Raw genomic sequence first — 21,040 nt, forward strand, 5'->3', positions numbered from 1 at the left:
TATTGTGATTCCAGGTGAGAAAATGTTCGACAATTATCTCCCAACACACTGGACACCTATTTTATTGTAATTAACTCTAGAGATCATCCTACTATAGCCATTGTACACCCCCCCCTTTTTATAATAGTAGCCTGTACGGTAGACGCCACCAATATGAATTGTACCTGTTCAGATGAAAACTATATTATGATTAATAAATGTTATTGAGACCAAGATGAATCTTATGTTTTCTCTATTACCAAGGGACCAAGGATTTTAGTACAGGAGTACTGCCAGTTATTATTTTGTAGCGTCCCCAACTTAAGCTTGGCCATTCCCGGGGAGCTTACAGTTATGTGAGAACAGACTCTAATTGGAAATAGAAATGATAAAAAGGATGTTCATGTTAGGACTATTTGTCATGTTCAACAAAATACACTCAGTACTCATCTACGTGGTGCAACAACGTTTAAAAAACAAAACTGGGTTAACTTGATGTTTTCCTTAGAAAACCAAAGATGACTGCATTTAACGCTGATTTTTGGGTCTTTTTCGGTCGCTCCTGTTGCTTTTATATCTTAACCTGATTTCACTTTTCTATATTTATTTAAGAATCCTGTCAATTTGGAACCAAATAAATCTAAATGTTAAAATGATTTTAGACTGTAAAACACTAAAAAAATTTAAAGTTTTTGTCCCTACTGCTTTCAAATATGGAGAATTTACACTTACCTGCAATTGAATGAATATTATGCATGAGAGGTGGAGCTATTGCAAGAATGGGTCTAATACTAGACTAGATAAATAACAATGACATGTATTAAAAAACGTGATCACTCTTTCCCATCTCCCCATCTATACTGTATGAAACAAGTACTTTATTTACAAACGTTTCAAAACGAAATTGACAATATGAGCACGTCCATGTGAGAAAAGAAGATTTCAAAACAATGTCAGACAATGTATAGTGTTCGAACACAATGTCCTACTTAGCAAAACATGCTACCTTACAAATCACGTGACGGAATTAAGTATTCACAGAGTTACATGAGGTAAGAAATCACGTGGTGAATTATAATATTCAACAAGTCACAACCCTTGGTTACAACACAGAGAACGAATGTAAGAAGAAGCATTTTTTTCTCTTTTAAACTATGAGCGCATGTTTGTCTATTAATGTCCTTTTGACATAACATTCTTAATGCAAATATACAACTACTGTTAAACAAAGAACAATAGACAAACATGCTCTGACTATGTATAAAGTCAGTGAAAAAGTGGGCGTCCTCATTATCGTAAAGAGATTCAAGAAAATGAAACGACCTCCGACTTTGAATAAATATACATACTTTTATTTAATGTAATTACGTAAAGTTGTAGATTGGATGTTGAGCATTCCTGCAATTAAATGAAAAATGCTTCTTTTAAAAGTTTATTTTATCGCAAATTTCGTATGTCCTTAAGTGCAGTCATCCTTTATTAACTTAATACCTCAATGTAAAATGTGAAGATAACGAACAGTGACCAATAAATCCAGTTAAAAAACGAATCGTGAACAAGACACTGGAAACACCAGAGGTGGATCAGGTGCCAAGAAGGAGTAAACATCCCCTGTTGACCGGTTACAACCGCCATGAGCCCTATGAACGGAGTACAGAGTATTCCAACTCAAATTAAGTATAGAAGCAATGACCTAACAAATGGCATCAAACATGTTAGGCAAAATACGACCCAACGATAGGTTGTATTTACAAACAAGGTCATTATAACGACCGTAGAATTTGCGAAAGCTGACTTTAAACGGGTTTATTGAAATCCTTGTAACATCAACTTATTTAAAGTCCTTGCCTCGGTTAAAAAGTGTCGTACTCGGATTGCGTATCAAATCAGTTGGGAGACATAAACACCATATGCAGGTGGTGTTGAAATATTACTCCATTAATTAGGGAAGTTGACTCTTGAAAAGCTGAGGTCATCCCGTTTGTCATACATATTAGTTATTAGTTGGGCATTATCGTCTATAATCAGTAAAACGTCCAAGTATGAAACAGAGTTGACAAATTCTGTAGTGTCTTTAATTTCGAGTTCACTGGGATATATCGAGTCGACATATAAATGAAAGTGACTATTGTTTATTTAAAACACGTCGTCGATATATCTAAATGACGAGTTGAAGACGACAGAAAAAGATTTTTCTTCTCATGTAGAAGGTTTTGAATAAATTTTTGTTCATAGGAATATTAAAACATGTTGGCTGATAAAGGGGCACAATTATAGTACCCGTCGCAAACCAACAGATTGTTGGAAGACCTGGTCAGCAAAGACTAAATAGATATTTTCAATGAGGAACTCCAGCATCTTTTTAATATCAAGTTCAGAGTACGCTTTTGTAGGATCAGAATGATTTTTATAAAGTAATTCTGTAGATTTCACTATAAAATAAAAACATTTATTAGAATTATCTTGCAGTATTATATTATTTTCTTTTTTAATTTCATATTAATAATTAATGCAATAAAACTTGGCACCAAAAATATTATATACATCGATCTGCGTCAGTAAGATAAACTGCAAGCTAAGCAGTCATAACCAAGATAAACATTATTCCGATATATATTTTGTATTTGGGAAAAGTGCAAATTGTTATCGATTACAGATGCATATCTATTCTGTTATTTTATTTGTATGAATGAATTAGCGCAGATGTTCATTTAAAGCATTTCTCAAATAGATTAAAAAAGAGATTTGGCCTTAAAATTATATATTTTATACAGCCTACGTTTTCTAAAATTTAACATATTCATATGAAAAAAAGCATTTGATAAAGTTTCTGGTCCATAAATAATCTAACGAGTTATGTGCATTACGCACACAATATGACATTTCTTCTGCCCGGGGAATTAAAACAGGAACATACGTATGCGTTGAAATGAATATTCTTAATCATGATAGCTGTCTTTCAACAGGTGTACGCCATGTTTGAAAAAAAGAATAAAATTGTCTATTTATATTAAACAAAAATCTGATGAATCATTCGCATTACAAACGACTTTCAATTATTACCGAGCGAATAAAGAAGTGAAGTAGAAGCTTGAGTTCTCAATGGTCGCTATCCCGACCTTGTTTGTAAATACAACTTACCGTTGGGTCGTATTTGATCCCATTTGTTAGGTCACTACTTTTATAGTTATAAATTTGACTACGGAGTACTCCGTCTACCTGATCAATACATAGGACTCACGGCGGGTGTGACCGGTCAAATACTCCTTTTAGGCACCTGATCCCACACCTGGTGTTTCCAGGGGCCTTTTCTGCTTGTTCACTATTCGTTTAGTTTACTGGATTTATGAGATACATCACTGTTCGTTATCTTCACTATCTACATGAATGGACTCGATACCTTTAGCGTTAATACATTTTAAAATAATTCAGACTATCAAATATAGATTTTATTCTGTACTTAACAGAGGCAATACAAGTATGATCTAATAATAATAAATGTTTGTCCTATTGGGTAAATGAGTGGCAGTTTTATTGCGGTAATCGACATTTGGCTATATTTTTTATGTGTTGTCACTTCGTGTGATTGGACTAAACCAAGTAATTCTTCGAAGCGAAGGTGTACACATCGGCCACTGAATGGGAACCTCTTTATCCAGACAGAATTTGTGCTGTTTGATATATATGCCTCAGATATTTATAAATGGAGGTCGATTTTATAGAAATAAATTTGACTTATGAAAATTTAAATGTAAAAAGTATTATTAGTGCTTCTAATTGTGGGATTTTTTGTACCCCGACAATGAAAAAAATACTTCCCATAGAACTGATTTACGTCTTAGTGACGTACCTTTCGATCCTTTGAGCTACTTATTATATATAATACTGATAATTTCATTAATTTAAGAAAATTAACATCAACCGTACAGGTTCAGTGTTTTGTTTAATTTAAAAAAAAAATGAAATAATATAAATTAAATGAAAGCCAAAAAATACTGCTTCAAAATAGTGTACGCATTGGAAAGACATTCAGTAAGATGTTACTGTGCATTACAACTAGATATATATACACGTACCTTACGGTATTTTACAACAGCAGATCATTTGGATTCCAAGAAATGCAAATGTAAAAATAAAACAACAAACAACATTTTTTGCCAAGAGCTATACATATGCACATGTAAATGTTTTCTGCTTTGTACAGCATATGAATAAATGACAAAATACCTCAATTTTTTTAAATAATGAATTCTTCAAGATAAATACTAATTTTACCTGCAGACAAAAGAGACTAATTTTTTCCCGTTTTTCTTGGTTCATTACCTTTTTGAAACTATAAAGGTCAATTTAAAAAAGATTAAAAAGGTGAATAAAAGCTTCCAGGCAAAAGTCATCTGTATTTACCTCAAAATAACTATCTGTTGTCAGAGCGTCGGTGGTGTAATGGTCAGCATGGTTGCCTTCCAAGCAGTCGATCCGGGTTCAATTCCCGGCCGACGCATTTTTATTCTTGCAACCATTGAAATAGTTATGGTTTTTACCTTCTCTCAACGTATTGTTAATATAATTTATTCAAAATATCTACCTTTTTTCCTGCAATAATTAAATGCGAATATTTTACTGGTAGAAAAAATAGAAAAATAAATCAATTTTACAAAAAGCCGTATACTGCATAACTAGAAACAAAATTATTAAAGAAAGGGGACGAAAAACAGTTCTGTCAGACTAACCTTGATTGTTAACCATGAATTTTATTTAAATTTACATCACAAATATCTGCTGATCATTTTTTTTTCCTTCTCCGATCCAATAGACTCAAGTAACACTATCAATGCATGACTGAAACATTTCACAGAAACGTACCTGCTTTTACCTAAATTGCTACACCATTTATTTAATTAATCAATTTTTAAAGCGGAACATTATAATAAAACAATGTATATGAAAGTAATTTTACCAATTACATTATACAAAACTTTACTGTTTACTTAGTATGTTACAGTTATATAAGTTGGATAAAATTACATCTTTGGAATATCATCAATTAGTGAAAAAATATTCATACTAATGTACAATAATAATATTGCAATTTATACAATGTATTCATATGAAAATTGATGGAAAAAAACCTTGATTTTTTTTCTTCTTTGTGAGATTTTCAGAAAAAGAAGGACTAAAAACAAAAATGAGACATACTTTGTAAGGAGATGATCGAAGAAATTTTACATGTTAGTAGGTAACGGGATTACTTGTTAACTAGTTTGTTCAAATTGAAATTGGCTTTGAAAAATCAGCGAAGAAAAACATGGGTAATCTTACAAAACTGCCGCAGATATAACACATGATGAACAACAGGACATAGTCACTTAGAAACTGCTTTGTTTAATTAAAAAAATGAAATATTGATTACAAGTATTTAACGATGATGTTCTTCTTGTTTTTTATTTATCTTTTTCACATTTATTAACCTTCGTATTCACTGTTTTGCACAAAATATACCTAAGAGTACAACACAGTAAGACAAATAAGAAAGAAACGTACTCATCAACAATTTTTTGTAGAAGTACTTACGTAAGTGTAAAGACATTTTTACTATTTTAATCCAAAACAAGGTGAAGATAACCAAGAGTGATGAATTAAGCTTCTTTTGAGATTCCAGTCTATGTCAGTATGCACACAGCATATGTCATATCTAATTTGGATTGAGAAAAGCGCATTTCTGATCTAAGTTTGTTTGTCATCTCCTTTGCTAATATTGATACATTCAATTTCTTATTGGGAACCCGAGAACTAAAATTGGCTAAATTGTTTCCAAAATATCATTAGGTATAGTTGAATTAGTTGTCTTTAAATGATGTACCATAAGTCATACTAATAGAATTCGTAATATCACAGATGTTCTGACGTCAGTTAAAATTCTGCTTCAAAAAGAACCATTGAATAAAAAAAAAATTCAAAAGAACTTTGATAAATCTTATATATTTTATTCATGTAGTTTCACATTTATATTCATATGATATGATTATCATATATTTATGCTCACTCCTCCATGGCACCTGAACACACCCCTGATGTTTTTAGAGGTCCATGTTTGCTCGGCTCCAAAACTGTACTGTTCCTATGGACTTTTGAGCTTGATTTCATAGGTATTAATCTTATATAAGAAAAATCATATTCATCATAAAGTATTCATTGTAAAAGCTCATGAGGGATTTGGTTTTACTTTACAAGGAACTGTTCTAGATAATTTCATCAAATTTCATACAAATACACCAATTGATGGAAGCAAAACTTTGTCAATTTTTTCTGATATTGGCATTTCTTGATCTTGACCTCGCTATTAATAGGTTTGCATTTAGCAGACTTTAAAAGGAACTACTTATTACATTTTCATAAAACTTCATAAACTAATTCAAATGGAGTAAACGCTCTAACGCGGGCGACTAGATGGAATGAATTCTTATTACAAAGATATACATGTACCATGCTGTAAATGATTACAACTGTACTGAAGGAATCAGTACGGTGTATGAAAGAAACATGAAAAATATTACTTTTTTCTTTACTTCGTTTTATGCTGCAATACAAATGTACCTTGGGAGGGACTTGCATTTCCTATGCACATATTTCTAGGTAAATGAAAAACTTAATGAGAAAAAAGTAACTGTGAAAAATTTATCAGGCATGCCTTGTAATCAGTGATAAAAAAACAACATTAATTTTTTAGCAGCTTTGTCAGAATTACACTAATATTAGTTAAATAGTCAAAATGAGGAAATTAGACAGAATTGCACGCTCAGGTGAGTGACAGGTGATATTCAACTGTTTTCACCTGCCGACAAAATGTGAAAATCAGGGCATCGGTGGTGTAATGGTCAGCATGGTTGCCTTCCAAGCAGTCGATCCGGGTTCAATTCCCGGCCGACGCAATTCTTATCTAATTTTTTCACAATACTAATATTTACTCGTAATTAAGGTTATCTGTCACTCTTAAAAGATAGATAACACTCACTAAAATACATGGCTATTATTTTTTTTTTTTTTATAGATTTGTTATGGAAAAAAGGTCTTTTCTTTCAAAAATTTCCCTGCAGATTTGTATGCAATTAAGTATTTCCTTTATTTAGTTAATTCTTTGATTTGAAAATCATTATTATTAAAATCAAAATTTTATATGAGTAAACAGAGCAATGAAAAACCTAACGATGTTAAATTACTCATTATTTGTTCATTATGGGTAAACAAAGATAGGAATAACAGAAAAATTGTAATCGAAAAAGTACAAAAAATATTGATTATATTTATTGATTAATGATTCAATAAATTAATGAATAAATAATCTCCGTTTATTGATTACAATGTATTTAGTGTTTCAATATGAAATAACTAATGTAATTGAAATTTTTTATGATGTTTTTGTATGTGAAGTTTTAAGCAATTCATCAAATTAAACCTTCCCTGGATATAGTAACAGATTTAAAATTATAAAACTGAAAAATAAATATACGTTTAAAATTCATTCACATATTTTTTTTTGTAAATGTATAAAGAATCCCTTTAACCCAAATATCACCGTAGTTCTGCTTTTTATGCCCTCGTAATCGGAGATTCGGGGGCATATAGTTTTTGCCCTGTCTTTCCGTCTGTCCGTCTGTTTGTCCGCAAAAACTTTAACCTTGCCCATAACTTTTGATTGGTTGGAGCTATGGCTTTCATATTTCACATGTGTATTCCTTGTGACAAGACCTTTCTTTGGGTACCATCATATTTGACCTTTACCTTGGAGTTTGGCCCAGTTTTGCAAAATTTTACCCAACTTTAACCTTGGCCATAAATTTGGAAAAAATGGTTCTAGTGCTTTCATACTTCACATGTGTAATCCTTGTGACAAGACCTTCCTTTGGATACCAACAACTTTGACCTTGGAGTTTGACCTTCTTTTGGAAAACTTTAACCTTGGACATAACTTTTGAACATTTGGTGTTAGGGCTTTCATACTTAACATGTGTATTCATTGTGACAAGACCTTCCATTGGATACCAACAATTATAGCCCATTGACCTTGACCTTGGCGTTTGACCTACTTCTAGAAAACTTTAACCTTGGCCATTACTTTTGAACAGTTGGTGCTAGGGTTTTTATATTTCACAAATGTAATCCTTGTGGCAAGACCTTACTTTGGATACCAATAACTTTGACCCTTTGACTTTGACCTTGGCATTTGACTTTCTTTTCAAAACTTGAACCTTGGCCATGACTTTTGAACGGTTGGTGTTAGGGCTTTCATATTTCAGATGTGTATTTCTTGTGTGAAGGCAATTCCTAGGACACCATTAATTTTGACCATTTGACCTTAACCTTAATGTTTGTCTTACTTTTGAAAACTTTAACCTTTTCCATATCTTTTCAATGGTTGCTGCTAGGGCTTTCATATTTCACAGGTATATTCCTCGAGACAAGACCTTACTTTGGGCACCAACATATTTGATATTTGATTATTTGATTTTTAGAAAGTAATTTAACCTTCGCTATAAGTTGTCATATGGGGGTATCAAAGTTTCACAAACACATCTTGCTTACATCCATAAAAGGCTGAATTGTATGATCCTAGCACCATGTTCCACTTCTTTTAAAAAATGATGTTTATTAAAGAAATTATTGAGCTGCATGCAATTTTAATTTAAATTGCTCCTAGCTCTACAAAACTGTACTTTTAATTCAATTCCCTTTGTTTTGTTGATCCGCCCAATAGATGAATGTGATGAAAAAAGGGTGATTTTCAAATAAATCTTTTCAAATAAATTAAAGTATGCCTCTGATCAGAATGTCCTTAGGCTAAGATTGATTCAAATACTTTAAACACGTGTTTGGTGCAATTAACAGATTTATGACCACGGAGTTCTAAGAAAAACCTTTTTTGAAAAAAAAGATTGTTATTAACTAACAATTTTTTTGCAGTGTATTGCATACGCATGTTAAATAATTCATATTTCTATGTCAATAACTTAAAAGTAGTTTAAAAATAATTTGTTTTAACCATTATAAAATGTACGTGCAAGCTTCTCTATTGGCTACTTTATTAATATTATGGAAGTAAACCTGATATTCTTAACCAAAAAAAATTGTTGGACAGTATAGCAACAGCCAGAATTTCAGCAGCAGTCAACCAGAGAATCATGTGACTGTAATTAATTGTTTTAATATGGTGAATGTTTATCTTTTGAACCTGCCGCATTTAATCTTTTCTCATGCAAGCACTGATGAAGCAATAATACTTACAAGTGGCACTTTTTGAGTTCACATGCATCAATCAAATCTGTTTTCAATTTTTTTTGGAACATTGTTTTAAACTGAAATTGATTTGACACATTGTATGGACTTCATTATAAAAGTCTATTACTTTGTTCGATACTTTGATGTTTTATGTTTGATTCCCTTGCCGTATAGTGTAATGATCAGGAAAAAAACCAATTGCAAACTAAAGGTCTCTTAATTTGTTTTTAAATGATCGATTCTATATTAGCGAAGGTATTTCAAATGGGTAATTATTTCTATATTGTCTACTTTTCCATGAAATGGAAACCGAGACATTTCTTTTATGGATCGTAATTTAAACAAACAACAATTCAGAAAAATGCAGAAATATCCCGTTCGCAGATTATTTCAGATTAATTATGATTTTAAAACTATCTTTTCAATTAATTTTTAAATTATCTTTTATTAAGTACAGTCCAACATGTAATAGCAACCAATGCTTCGTTTTTGTCCTTTCTCCCCATTTTGCAGGAAGATCTTTGCAAAACATACTCATTAATGGAGTATTTCACAGTATGTTATTTGGAATCAAATAGACACTTATTAAAATAATAAACACATTACATGTAACTGAAGATTAACTTCGAAGTTTTTTTTTTTTTGAAAAGAAGTGTATAAAATATTAAGAAGTGTACGTTTGAGCATTCACGTCGAATACCTTGGGCATGAGATGGTTAGATGGAGGAGCTAAATTCAGTATATTTTAATGTTTAAAAATCATTAAAGAAAAAGCAACTCTATATTCCTTGACATATTGAAAAATGTATGCATAAATAATCATGAAATGACAAAACTAAAACTTCCTCGACGGATGTAATATTAAATCATCATTAAATGTTTATATTACAAATCATGTCAGAAGAAGGAGACTAATTAGAAAAAGGAAGAGATTATTAGAATGCTAAGCAGGAGGTGGTATTATCATATTTAACATTACACTTAAAATTTACCTTTGTTTTATACAAATCTTCTTCAGAAAATTAGGTCTCCATAGATTCGGTTTTTATTGATGTTTTCATGGTATTAACTTCTATGCTTCAAGCATTTTCACCCTAAATCCGAAGATTCAAAAGATTTTTATAAAGATAATCATAATTTCGATACATTTGAAATTATATGTCACCAAAAACACTCTAATTTGATATAGAAATCTGGATCTGTAACATGAACAGCAGGTTAAGCATTCAGATTATGATACAATTTTAGTGTTCTCTCATGAAAAATAGAAATTACAGCAATCTTGGGGTTTCATTACTTTCATGATTACATACATGATAGTTTGATATTTAAAATTATCGACTACACATAACACAGCAATTAGAGCGGAGTAAGTATTTGATCCTTACGTCGTGAGTTAGAATACTACAGCGGGAGGTGCAGATCAGACATTGGATGAGACCGTATAAACTTAGTAGATGTCATACCGAAAACGATCCTTCACTTGTAAATGGTCATAAGTACCGAGCACACTCAGTCTAAATTCGCAGCTTTTCTCCTGCATCCCGATATGAGTTACATTTTCTCAACGGGACTTATGCAAACAAACTAAACACTCTGTCGTTATTCGTAAGTGAAGAGGAAAGTATTAAACATTTGTTCAATTTAATAAGGTAAAGAATATGAAAAATTATCGAGAGCAACCAAACCGAAATGGTATCTCATACCATCCAGTGTGGACGGCCAAAGTTATCAGCAGAACGCCATTGAAGAGAAATGGGAATTTTGTGTGCTTCAAAATTGGATATTTTCCCTGCAATTCACTGATAATTACCATTTCCTCTGCAATTCATTGATTGTTACCATTAAAAAAAGTATTTTGGATACACGTATTGAACAAACTTCACGATGACAAGCTGAATAAAAAAGAAACGTGATTTTTCCATTCCATACAAACTACAGCCTGTGAACACTTTTGTTACATTTGTATTAATGTGTAAAAGGTTAAAATATCAAAAGGTGATCAATCTCAAATACCAGAAGTACGAGGGTTGTTAGAAAAGACATATTGATTTACGGAAAATTCATTGTGCACTTTTAAGAATGACGTATATCTGATTAAATTCTTATATTTTGTTTATTAGTACGTAAAAATTCAGGTCCATTTACAAAGATATTGAAAATATACAATGATTTTTACAGTGCGGTGATAGGATTCATGGAGCAATCAATTGACGTTTTTGGACGTTGGGTGACGTGACAACCTGATTCCAAACCTGTTAAACTTCTTCAAAGCTCTAAATATCTTTCAGTTCTTTAGACTTTTCAAGTCTTTCCCTTATTCTTGAATAACTATAACAAGACATGTCACCTTTCTTCTTTTATTGCGTATCGGATAATAGTGAGATATTAAACTATGCAGTAAAGCAGTCAGGTACGGAAACAATGCAAAATCCATAGGCGCAACCTCCATGCGATAAGCGGTGTACTGGGATATCACATGGACCGAGTCATCAAAAATGTCAATCCTTTCATTCCAACAGAGCTACTACCATTTGAATACTTTTGTCCTCGATACGTATAGGCAATCCCTGAAGCATCTAAAATCAATTTAGTCTCTTTAATGGTATTTTCCTGTTTGAAGATATAATTTTTTTCGATAGCTCGGTGCTCCAAGACGTTCAATGACGTTGCAATTCTCAACTAAAGTTTTTTCGCCATTTTTTAAAATCATCTATAATTAACGATTAAACAGTCATAACCCTTCTAATTTATTTCAAAATTTCGCCAAATGACCTTTCGTGAATATTGTAATGACAGGTAAAATATCATTAATCTTTTTGTGCTACAACAGTGTAATTTTTTTTTTATTTTCAAGAAATTGTGTATGTAAGCTAAAAATGTCATTCTCCGTGAAGCATATTTTATCAAAATTATACAGCTGTATATTTTTAAAGATCATCGGGAAAGACCAACTCTTTGCATATTTATTGGAAAATTCGTATAATTTTTATCTGCAGAGTTTTACTGGTTTAATGCAAGTAGCACCCTTATAATAGAACTTGTCCGCGAACCTTTTTAACAACCCTCGTATGAACAAGATCTTGGGAGGAGCAAGCGTTCCCTATTTACCGGTCACACCATCGGAAGCCCTCTTTATAGATGGGGTATATACAGTAATCCGTAATCATAATAAGTAAAAACATGGACTAAAAATGGATGGGAAACATGTGATTCAAAATGCGATGAAAGATAGGTTGTATTTGCAAACAAGATTATTATAACGACCATAGAATATTCGAAATGATTGAAAACAAAAATTCAGTCTACAAGCAGATAGAATAATCTGCGGAAAACGATTTCTCTTTCCGAATATTGCAATCCCTTTAATGTTAAGATTTATAGATATGAAGAAAATTAATGCAGAGTGGGTACAGAATAAAAAAAAAAATTAAGACGGAAAACGTGTAAAAAATGATGACCTGGACTCAAGGGGTATATGGTTCCATTGAAATTAAAAATAATTATGTTTGACGGTGAAACAAAAATGTGCATTTCCTTGACAAATCTATTCTTATATCATGCCTTTGACAAGTTATGTAAAAACAGACTCTAACTGGAAATACAAATGATAAAAAGGATGTTCATGTTGGGACTATTTATTATGTTCAACAAATACCCTTAGTAGTTATCTACGTGGTGCAACAACGTTCAGAAAAAGAAGACTGGGTTAACTTGATGTTTTCCTTAGAAATATATATGTATAAATAAACCAAATTTATTAACTTTATACCTCAATGTAAAACGTGAAGATAATGAACAGTGACCAATAAATCCAGTTAATAATACGAATCGTGAACAGTGCAAAAATACATGTACAGACCCTAGTAACACCAGAGATGGATCAGGTGCCAAGAAGGAGTAAGTATCCCCTGTTGAGCGTTCACAGTCGCCTCGATCCCTAAGAACAGAGTACTTCCAAATCAAATTTAGTATAAAAGTGATTACAAATGGTATCAAACATGTTAGACAAAATATGACCCAACGATAGGTTGTATTTACAAACAACCGTAGAATTTGCGAAAGCTGACTTTAAACGGGTTTGGTGAAATCCTGTAACAACAATTTATTTAAAGTAGCTTGCATCGGTTTAAAAAAGTGTCATACTCAAAGCATGCTTTTGCGTATCAAATCAGTTGTGAGACATAAACACCATATGCAGGTGATGTTGAAATATACTGAAAGGAAAAGAAACGCAGGGTAAACTTTTTAGGTGAAATAATATTATATATTTCAGACGTATTTTCCAGTTTTCCTATCTAATGTTCAAAATCATCTTTAATAAAAATGTAACCAAAATCTCATTTGATTTTCTCAAGTAATTCATGAGTTATTGAAACTCATATGACGGTACCCCCCAAAAGTGAAAAATGAAAATTCTCATTATCTCACATGCCTCCCTCGCGCATCTGTCACAGCCTTGATTCTCCTATGCATGGAGTTTATCAGTGTGTTTATCCTTCTAATAGGGATAGTATTCAACCCTTCCGAGAAGACGGCCCTTAGTTGATTGACACCGGTTTTGACATTATAAACCCTATCGTCCACGTAGTCCCACAGACGTTTGCTGCGAAAAATATGGACTTGACGGAGACCAGTCAAGTGGATAAATGTGATTGTTTGCGAGAAAATCTTGACAAACCCTGGCAGCATTGGGAGTGGGGTTAACATGCCTCCAGAAATAGGCAAACGACGCACGCATGCGCGAGTTAGAGGAATACTAAAGAAAAATTGACGAGCTCACAAATCAAAATCGCACTATCGATTTCCTTCGGATATGGGATGAATGTAACGATTATGATAGCCTATTGTAATAATAGCAGTTTTAAGGTAATGTGATGGTGATTATACAGGTGGCAGGATGAATTGCCCGATATTGACGTGGCGCTGTTACGCATCAACGTCATCGTCAGGGTTGGCTGGAAACCTTTCTACGCCCTCTCTGAGAACGGATAAGACGTTCTATTGTGGAAAATTCACAACATAATACTACGAGAGGTGTTGAAAAACATGTCGTCATCGATATGCACGTTTTTTCGGCTTTTTACCCCTTTCCTCTTGTGACGTCATACATTTCACGACTGACTAGTTCTGAACACTTATTTTAATGCACAGTAACCAAGATATCCCTCTTACCAATTTTCATAATTTTCGGTTATACAGTCAAAAAATTGTCGCATATTACATGTATGTTACCCTGCGTTTCTTTTTCCTTTCAGTATATTACTCCATTAATTACGGAAGTTGACCTTGGAAAAGCTAACGTCATCCATTGTCATATAGGTTAGATATTAGATGGGTATTATCGTCTATAATCAGTAAAACATCCAAATATGAAACAGATTTGACAAACTCCGTAATGTCTTTAATTTCTAGTTCACTCGGATATATCGAGTCGACATTTAAATGAAAGTGACTACTGTTTATTGATAAAACGTCGTCGATTTATCGATATGTCGATATATATATATATAAATAACGAGTTGAAGGCCACAGAAAGAGTTTTCCCCCTCATGTAGAGGGTTTTGAATAAATTTTGCTTATAAAGAATATTAACACAAGTTGGCTGATAAAGGGGCACGATTAGTACCCATCGGAAACCAACATACTGTTGAAAGACCTGGTCAACAAAGACTACATAGATATTTTCAATGAGAAACCCCAGCATCTTCTTAATATCAATTTCATAGTACTTGTATATAGGACCAGAATTATTTTTAAGAAAGTAATTCTGTAGATGGGTACCAATTCCCATGGGTACCAATTGCGCCCCGTTATAAGCAGACCTATTTTTGTATTCATATGAAGCAGAATTTGTTCAAAATCTCATACGTGAAAAGAAGAAAACACTTGCTGTGGCCTTCAACTCGACATTTAGATATATTATACTTTTTTGTAAATTAGTCGAATCTGATTCGTCGAGAAACATTTGTTAAAAAACACTATTACCCGCTGAATAATGAAGCCACGTTCTCCAGCTTAGCAACAATTAAAATTGCTAGACGACGGGTGATATTCCAAAAAAATGTTGACTGCGCTGAATTCATGCGCGCAAGGTTCACTGTAATATGTAATTGCATAAAACATTCAGTATAATATAATAAATACAGCATGTAGTTGAGTGTAACATTGAAAATTTTCACCCAAGAAAACCATTGTCAACCTTGGCTGCGCCTCGGTTGACAATGGTTTTCTTGGGTGAAAATTTTCAATGTTACACTCAACTACATGCAGTATTTATATAATATCGACGACGTATTGTCGTCGCCCGCGTGGCGCAGTGGATAGAGCGTTCGCTCTAGAGTCGCGGAGTAAGGAGTTGATCCTTAAGTCGCGGGTTCGAATCCCACTGTGGGGCGTGGAGACCGGTCCTTCGGATGAGACAATATAAACCGAGGTCCCTTGTTGCAGTAGGTGCTAGCACGAAAAAGATCCCTCACTGCTCAATTGCCCTGAGTGCCGAGTATAGGTCAAAATTTGCAGCTCTCCACCGGCAAGTGGTGGCGTCTCCATATGAGTGAAAAATTCTCGAGTGGGACGTTAAACAATAAACAAACAAACGACGTATTGTCAATTAACAATGGTCATTTCCATTCTTATGATATACCCCAGTGAGCTTGAAATAAAAGATACCACAGAGTATGACACATCTGTTTCATATTTGGATATTTTACTAGAAAAAGACGTTAATGGTAATCTAACAACGAAACTTTATGATAAACGTGAATGTCTACTATGTGTCTGCTGATGAGGGCCTAGAATTAAGCTCCTGAGTTTTACCAAATATTTCATTCATTTTCTTGCAAAATAAAAATTGGGCCATTTAGCTTTTGTTTAGGAATATTTGATATTTTCTTAAGTATTTTATTATTATAGGGACTATATGCGACGGATTATATTATTATATATATCCATGAAATAAAAAAGAAAATAATTGAATAATCTTCCGAGAGTAAATTGACGGTAATTAAAAAAAAATTGTCCATCACATAGAGCAGGCTAAATTAATCCAATTGTTGGGTACAAACCACATATCTTCCTTGGTTGGTTTAGGGAAATATATCCATTATGCTCTAATATTACGCAAAGATCTATCAGGTTAACGTAACTTCTATCTGTGTAAGGTTAAGTTGAGTTTATAAATTAAAAAAAAAAAAAAGAATCAATTAAGACATCTTATTGATCAGGACAGAATACCTCAGGACATATGCTACTGTGCACTGGTTTATAGTTAAGTGTACAATACGCCCCTACTACAAAGTGATTTTTAAGTAAAAGAATTCTAAATATTATGAAATGAATAAAGTTGAATAAATGAATAAAGTTGCATTTTCATAAGCAACAAAATAAATAAATAAATAGATCTCCTATCTCCCACTCAAAAAATACAGCAGCTGACATCTATGCTGTCGTTCGTTCAAAAATTCTGAAATTATTTGCCCGTTTATCGTATACATATCGTCATTATAAACATACATACATTTATATTACCAAAGTGAATACGGATAATTATTCTAAAAAAAAAAAAATTCCTTGGGCCGAGGTGTCTTTAGTATGGGCCGAGGTGTCAATAATTTTGGGCCGACCTGTCAGGTCCGAGGTGTCAAGCGTGACGGGCCGAGGTGTCGTTGGGCCGAGGTGTCTGTCTACCGTAATGAATATGTGCAGTTTTGGTTGTTAGTGTATGACGTTGCGTCATCACTAGCTGCACTGATCTCTGCGTGTACAGTACTGTTGATTACCTGTATAATGTGTGCGCTCAAGCGGAAAGGGATTTCGCATGGTGACTGTTTATTTCACCTCTTTGTGTAAAACAATGGGCTTGGATAGAGTCGCATTTATGCAATGTATTGTTAAAATGACACTTGTAAAAAAAAAAAAAATTGATCGGGCGGGGGGGTTTTCCCGAACCCCCCCAAACCCCCCTGAATCCGCCACTGGTGATGACTTTAACTTTTCAATCGTCAACTTCCCTTACTTATGCAGCAATATACCTTGATCACTTGCAGACGGGGTTTATATCTTTCAGTTGATTCGTTACGCCTGAGCATGCTCTACGTATGAACAATTTCTAAAACGAGGTAAGTTATTGACGAACAAGTTGATGAAACAAGAATATCAGCAGTCTCGTTTAAGGTCGTCATTTCGTAAGTTCTATGGTCAATACAATGACCTTGTCAACAAATACAATTTATCATTAAGTCAAATGCTGACTGACGTTTTTCATACTAATTGTTAGGCCATTATTTACACACTGAATTATCGACGGATTTTTTCGTTATTTCCCGATCATGACAAGGAGCACACGGCGGGTGTGACCGGTCGGCAGGGGATGCTCATTCCTCCATGGCACCTGATCCCACCTCTGATGCTTCAGGGGTCCGTATTTGCTCTGCTCCAAAATTTGTATTGTTTAATGTACTTTTGAGCTTCAATACTGTTCGTTATATCACTATAAATAAAATATTAATTAGAATTATCTTACAGTATTTTATTTCAAATATAATTTCATATTAATAATTAATACAATAAAACTTGGCACCAAAAACATGATATACATCGATCTGCCTCAGTAAGATTAACTGCAGGCTAAACAGTCATAACCAAGATATACATTATTCCGATATCTGTTTTGTATTTGGGAAAAGTGCAAAGTGTTGTTGATTTCAGATGCATAGGTATTCTGTTATTTTATTTGTATGAATGATTTAGCGCAGATGTTCATATTTAAAGTATCTCTCAAATAGATTAAAAAGAGCTTTGGTCTTAAATATATATTTTTTACAGCCCACGTTTTCTAAAATTTAACATATTCATATGAAAAAAAAATCGCATTTGATAAAGTTTCTGGTCCATAAATAATCTAACTAGTTATGTGCATTACGCACACAATATGACATTTCTTCTGCCCGGGGAATTAAAACAGGAACATACGTATGCATTGAAATGAATATTCTTAATCATGATAGCTTGTCTTTCTACAGGAGTACACCATGAAAAAAAAGAATAAATTTCTCTATTTATAATAATAAATCTGATGAATCATTCGCATTGCAAACGACTTTTAATTATTACCGAGCGAATAAAGACGCCAAGTAGAAGCTTGAGTTCTCAGTGGTCGCTTTAAGACCTTGTTTGTAAATACAACATATCGTTGGGTCGTATTTGATCCCATTTGTTAGGTCATTGCTTTTATAGTTAATTTGCCTCAGGTGTACTCCGTTTACCTGATCATTACATAGGACTCACGGCGGGTGAGACCAGTCAAATACTCCTCTTAGGCACCTGATTCCACCCCCTGATGTTTCCAGGGGCCTCTTTTGCCTTGTTCACTTATTATTATAATAATATATTTTGTCTTATTGGGTAAATGAGTGGCAGTTTAATTGCGGTGATCAACATTTTGTTATACTTTTATGTGTTGTCACTTCGTGTGATTGGACTAAGCCAAGTAATTCTTCGAGAGGAAGGTGTACACATCAGGCATTAAATGAAAACCTTTTTATCCAGACAGAATTTGTGCTTTTGATATACAAGCAAACATAATATGCCTTAAATATTCATAAATGGAGTTACAGAAATAAATTTGACTTATGAAAATTTCAATGTAAAAAGTATTTACTAGTGCTGTTAAACGTGGGATTTTTTGTACCCCGACAATGAAAAAAAAATACATCCCATTAAACTGATTAAAGACTTAGTGAAGTTCTTTTCGATCCTTTGAGCTACTATAATTATATATAATACTGAGTAATTTCATTAATTTAAAAAAAATGAACATCAAACATGCAAGTTCAGTGTTTTGTTTAAATCGAAACAATACAAAAGAAATAATAATATAAATTTTTTAAAATTTAAAAAAAAAAAAATGAAAGCCAAATACTGCTACAAAATAGTGCACACCTTGGAAAGACATTCAATAAGATGTTACGGTTCATTACAACTAGACATGTATACACGTACCTTACGGCATTTTACAACAGCAGATCATTAGGATTCCAAGAAATGCACATGTAAAAATATTACTTCAAACAAATTTGTTACATATGCACTTGTAAATGTTTTTTGGTTTGTACAGTATGAAAAAATGACAAAATACCTTATTTTTTTAAAAAAAATATAATGAATTCATCAAGATCAAGTACTAATTTTACCTGCAGACAAAAGAGACTAATCAATCTAAAAAAGATTAAAAAGGTGAATGAAAGCTTCAAGGTAAGTCATCTGTATTTACCTCAAAATAACTAGAATATTGTCAGAGCGTCGGTGGTGTAATGGTCAGCATGGTTGCCTTCCAAGCAGTCGATCCGGGTTCAATTCCCGGCCGACGCATTTTTATTCTTACTAACCATTGAAATATTTATGGTATTTACCTTGTCTCAAATTTGTGTTTATAATTTATTCAAAAATTTCTATCTTTTTTTCTCCCCGAATTTAATGTCTTGAACATTTTACCGTTTGAAAATTTGAAAAATACATGTAGATAATTAAATTAATATCCCAAAAACCCGTACGCCGCATATCTAGCAACAGAATTATTTAAAAAGGGGACGAAAAAAAGTTCATTCAGACTAAACCTTGATTGTTAACAGAAAAAAATCTAATCGAATTTTAGTTGTTTGCATCACAAATATTTACTGATCATTTTTTTCCCTCTTCGATCCAATAGACTCAAGTGACATTATCAATGCATGATTGATACATTTTACAGAAACATACCTGCTTCTACCTAAATTGCTACACCAATTATTTAATTGATAATTAATTAATTAATTAGCGAAACAATAAAATAGGTCAATGTATATAAGAGTATTCTTACCAATTACATTATGCAAAATTGATTGAGTACTTTACTGATTCTTAAGTATGTTACAGTTATATAAGCTGGATAAAATTACATCACTGCGATATCATTAATTAGTGAAAAAATATTCATACTGATGTACAATAGTAATATTGCATATTATACAATGTATTCATACGAAAATTGATGAAAAAACTTTGAATTTTTTTTCTTCTTTGTAAGATTTTCAGAAAAGAAAATGAACTAAAAAATCACACATACTTTGTAAGGAGGTGATACAAGAAATTTTACATGATTGTAGTTTAAGAGATTACTTGTTAACTGGTTTGTTCAAATAGAAATTGGCTTTGAAAAATCAGCGAAGAAAAGCATAGGTAATCTTACAAAACTGCCACAAATATAACACATGATGAACAACAGGGCATAGTCACTTAGAAGCTGAATTGTTTACTGTAAACAAAACTGAAATATTGATTACAAGTGTTTAACAATGATGTCCTTCTTCTTGTTTTTATTAATCTCCTTCAAAGTCATTAACCTTCGTATTCACTGTATTCACAAAATATGCCTAAGAGTACAATACACTAAGACAAATAAGAAAGAAAAGTACTCATCAACATCAACAAAATTTTGTAGATGTACTTAAGTAAGTGTAATAAAAATTATTTTTCTGTTTTAATAAAAAAGGTGAAGATAACGAACAGTGATGAATTGAAGCTTCTTTTGAGATTCCAGTCTATGTCAGTACATCTAATTTGGATTGCGAATAGTGCATTTCTAATCAAAGTTTGTTTAAATCAAAATTTTATATGAATAAACAGAGAAATGATGAACCTAAAGATGTTATACATTTTACTCATTATTTGTTTACTATGGGTGAACGAAGATAGGAATAACAGAAAAATTGTAATCGAAAAAGTACAAAAAAAATTGATTAAATATTTA

General features: G+C 32.6%; 1 protein-coding gene and 3 non-coding genes across 4 annotated transcripts in view; 3 read left to right on the forward strand and 1 right to left on the reverse strand.

Annotated features, from left to right (window-relative positions):
* Positions 1–21,040, reverse strand: part of LOC133188797 (NADH dehydrogenase [ubiquinone] 1 alpha subcomplex subunit 9, mitochondrial-like) — a 186,080-nt gene that overhangs the window by 41,216 nt on the left and 123,824 nt on the right. The window lies entirely within an intron of this gene.
* Trnag-ucc (transfer RNA glycine (anticodon UCC)) lies at positions 4,409–4,480 on the forward strand. The gene has a single exon. It is a non-coding gene; the product is annotated as a tRNA-Gly (tRNA).
* Positions 6,837–6,908, forward strand: Trnag-ucc (transfer RNA glycine (anticodon UCC)). Its single transcript has one exon. It is a non-coding gene; the product is annotated as a tRNA-Gly (tRNA).
* On the forward strand, positions 19,552–19,623 carry Trnag-ucc (transfer RNA glycine (anticodon UCC)). The gene has a single exon. It is a non-coding gene; the product is annotated as a tRNA-Gly (tRNA).

Source organism: Saccostrea echinata, unplaced genomic scaffold, assembly GCF_033153115.1.
Source record: "Saccostrea echinata isolate AGI-Se365-2 ecotype Australia unplaced genomic scaffold, CSIRO_AGI_Sech_v1 ptg000001l, whole genome shotgun sequence".
Lineage (NCBI taxonomy): Eukaryota > Metazoa > Mollusca > Bivalvia > Ostreida > Ostreidae > Saccostrea > Saccostrea echinata.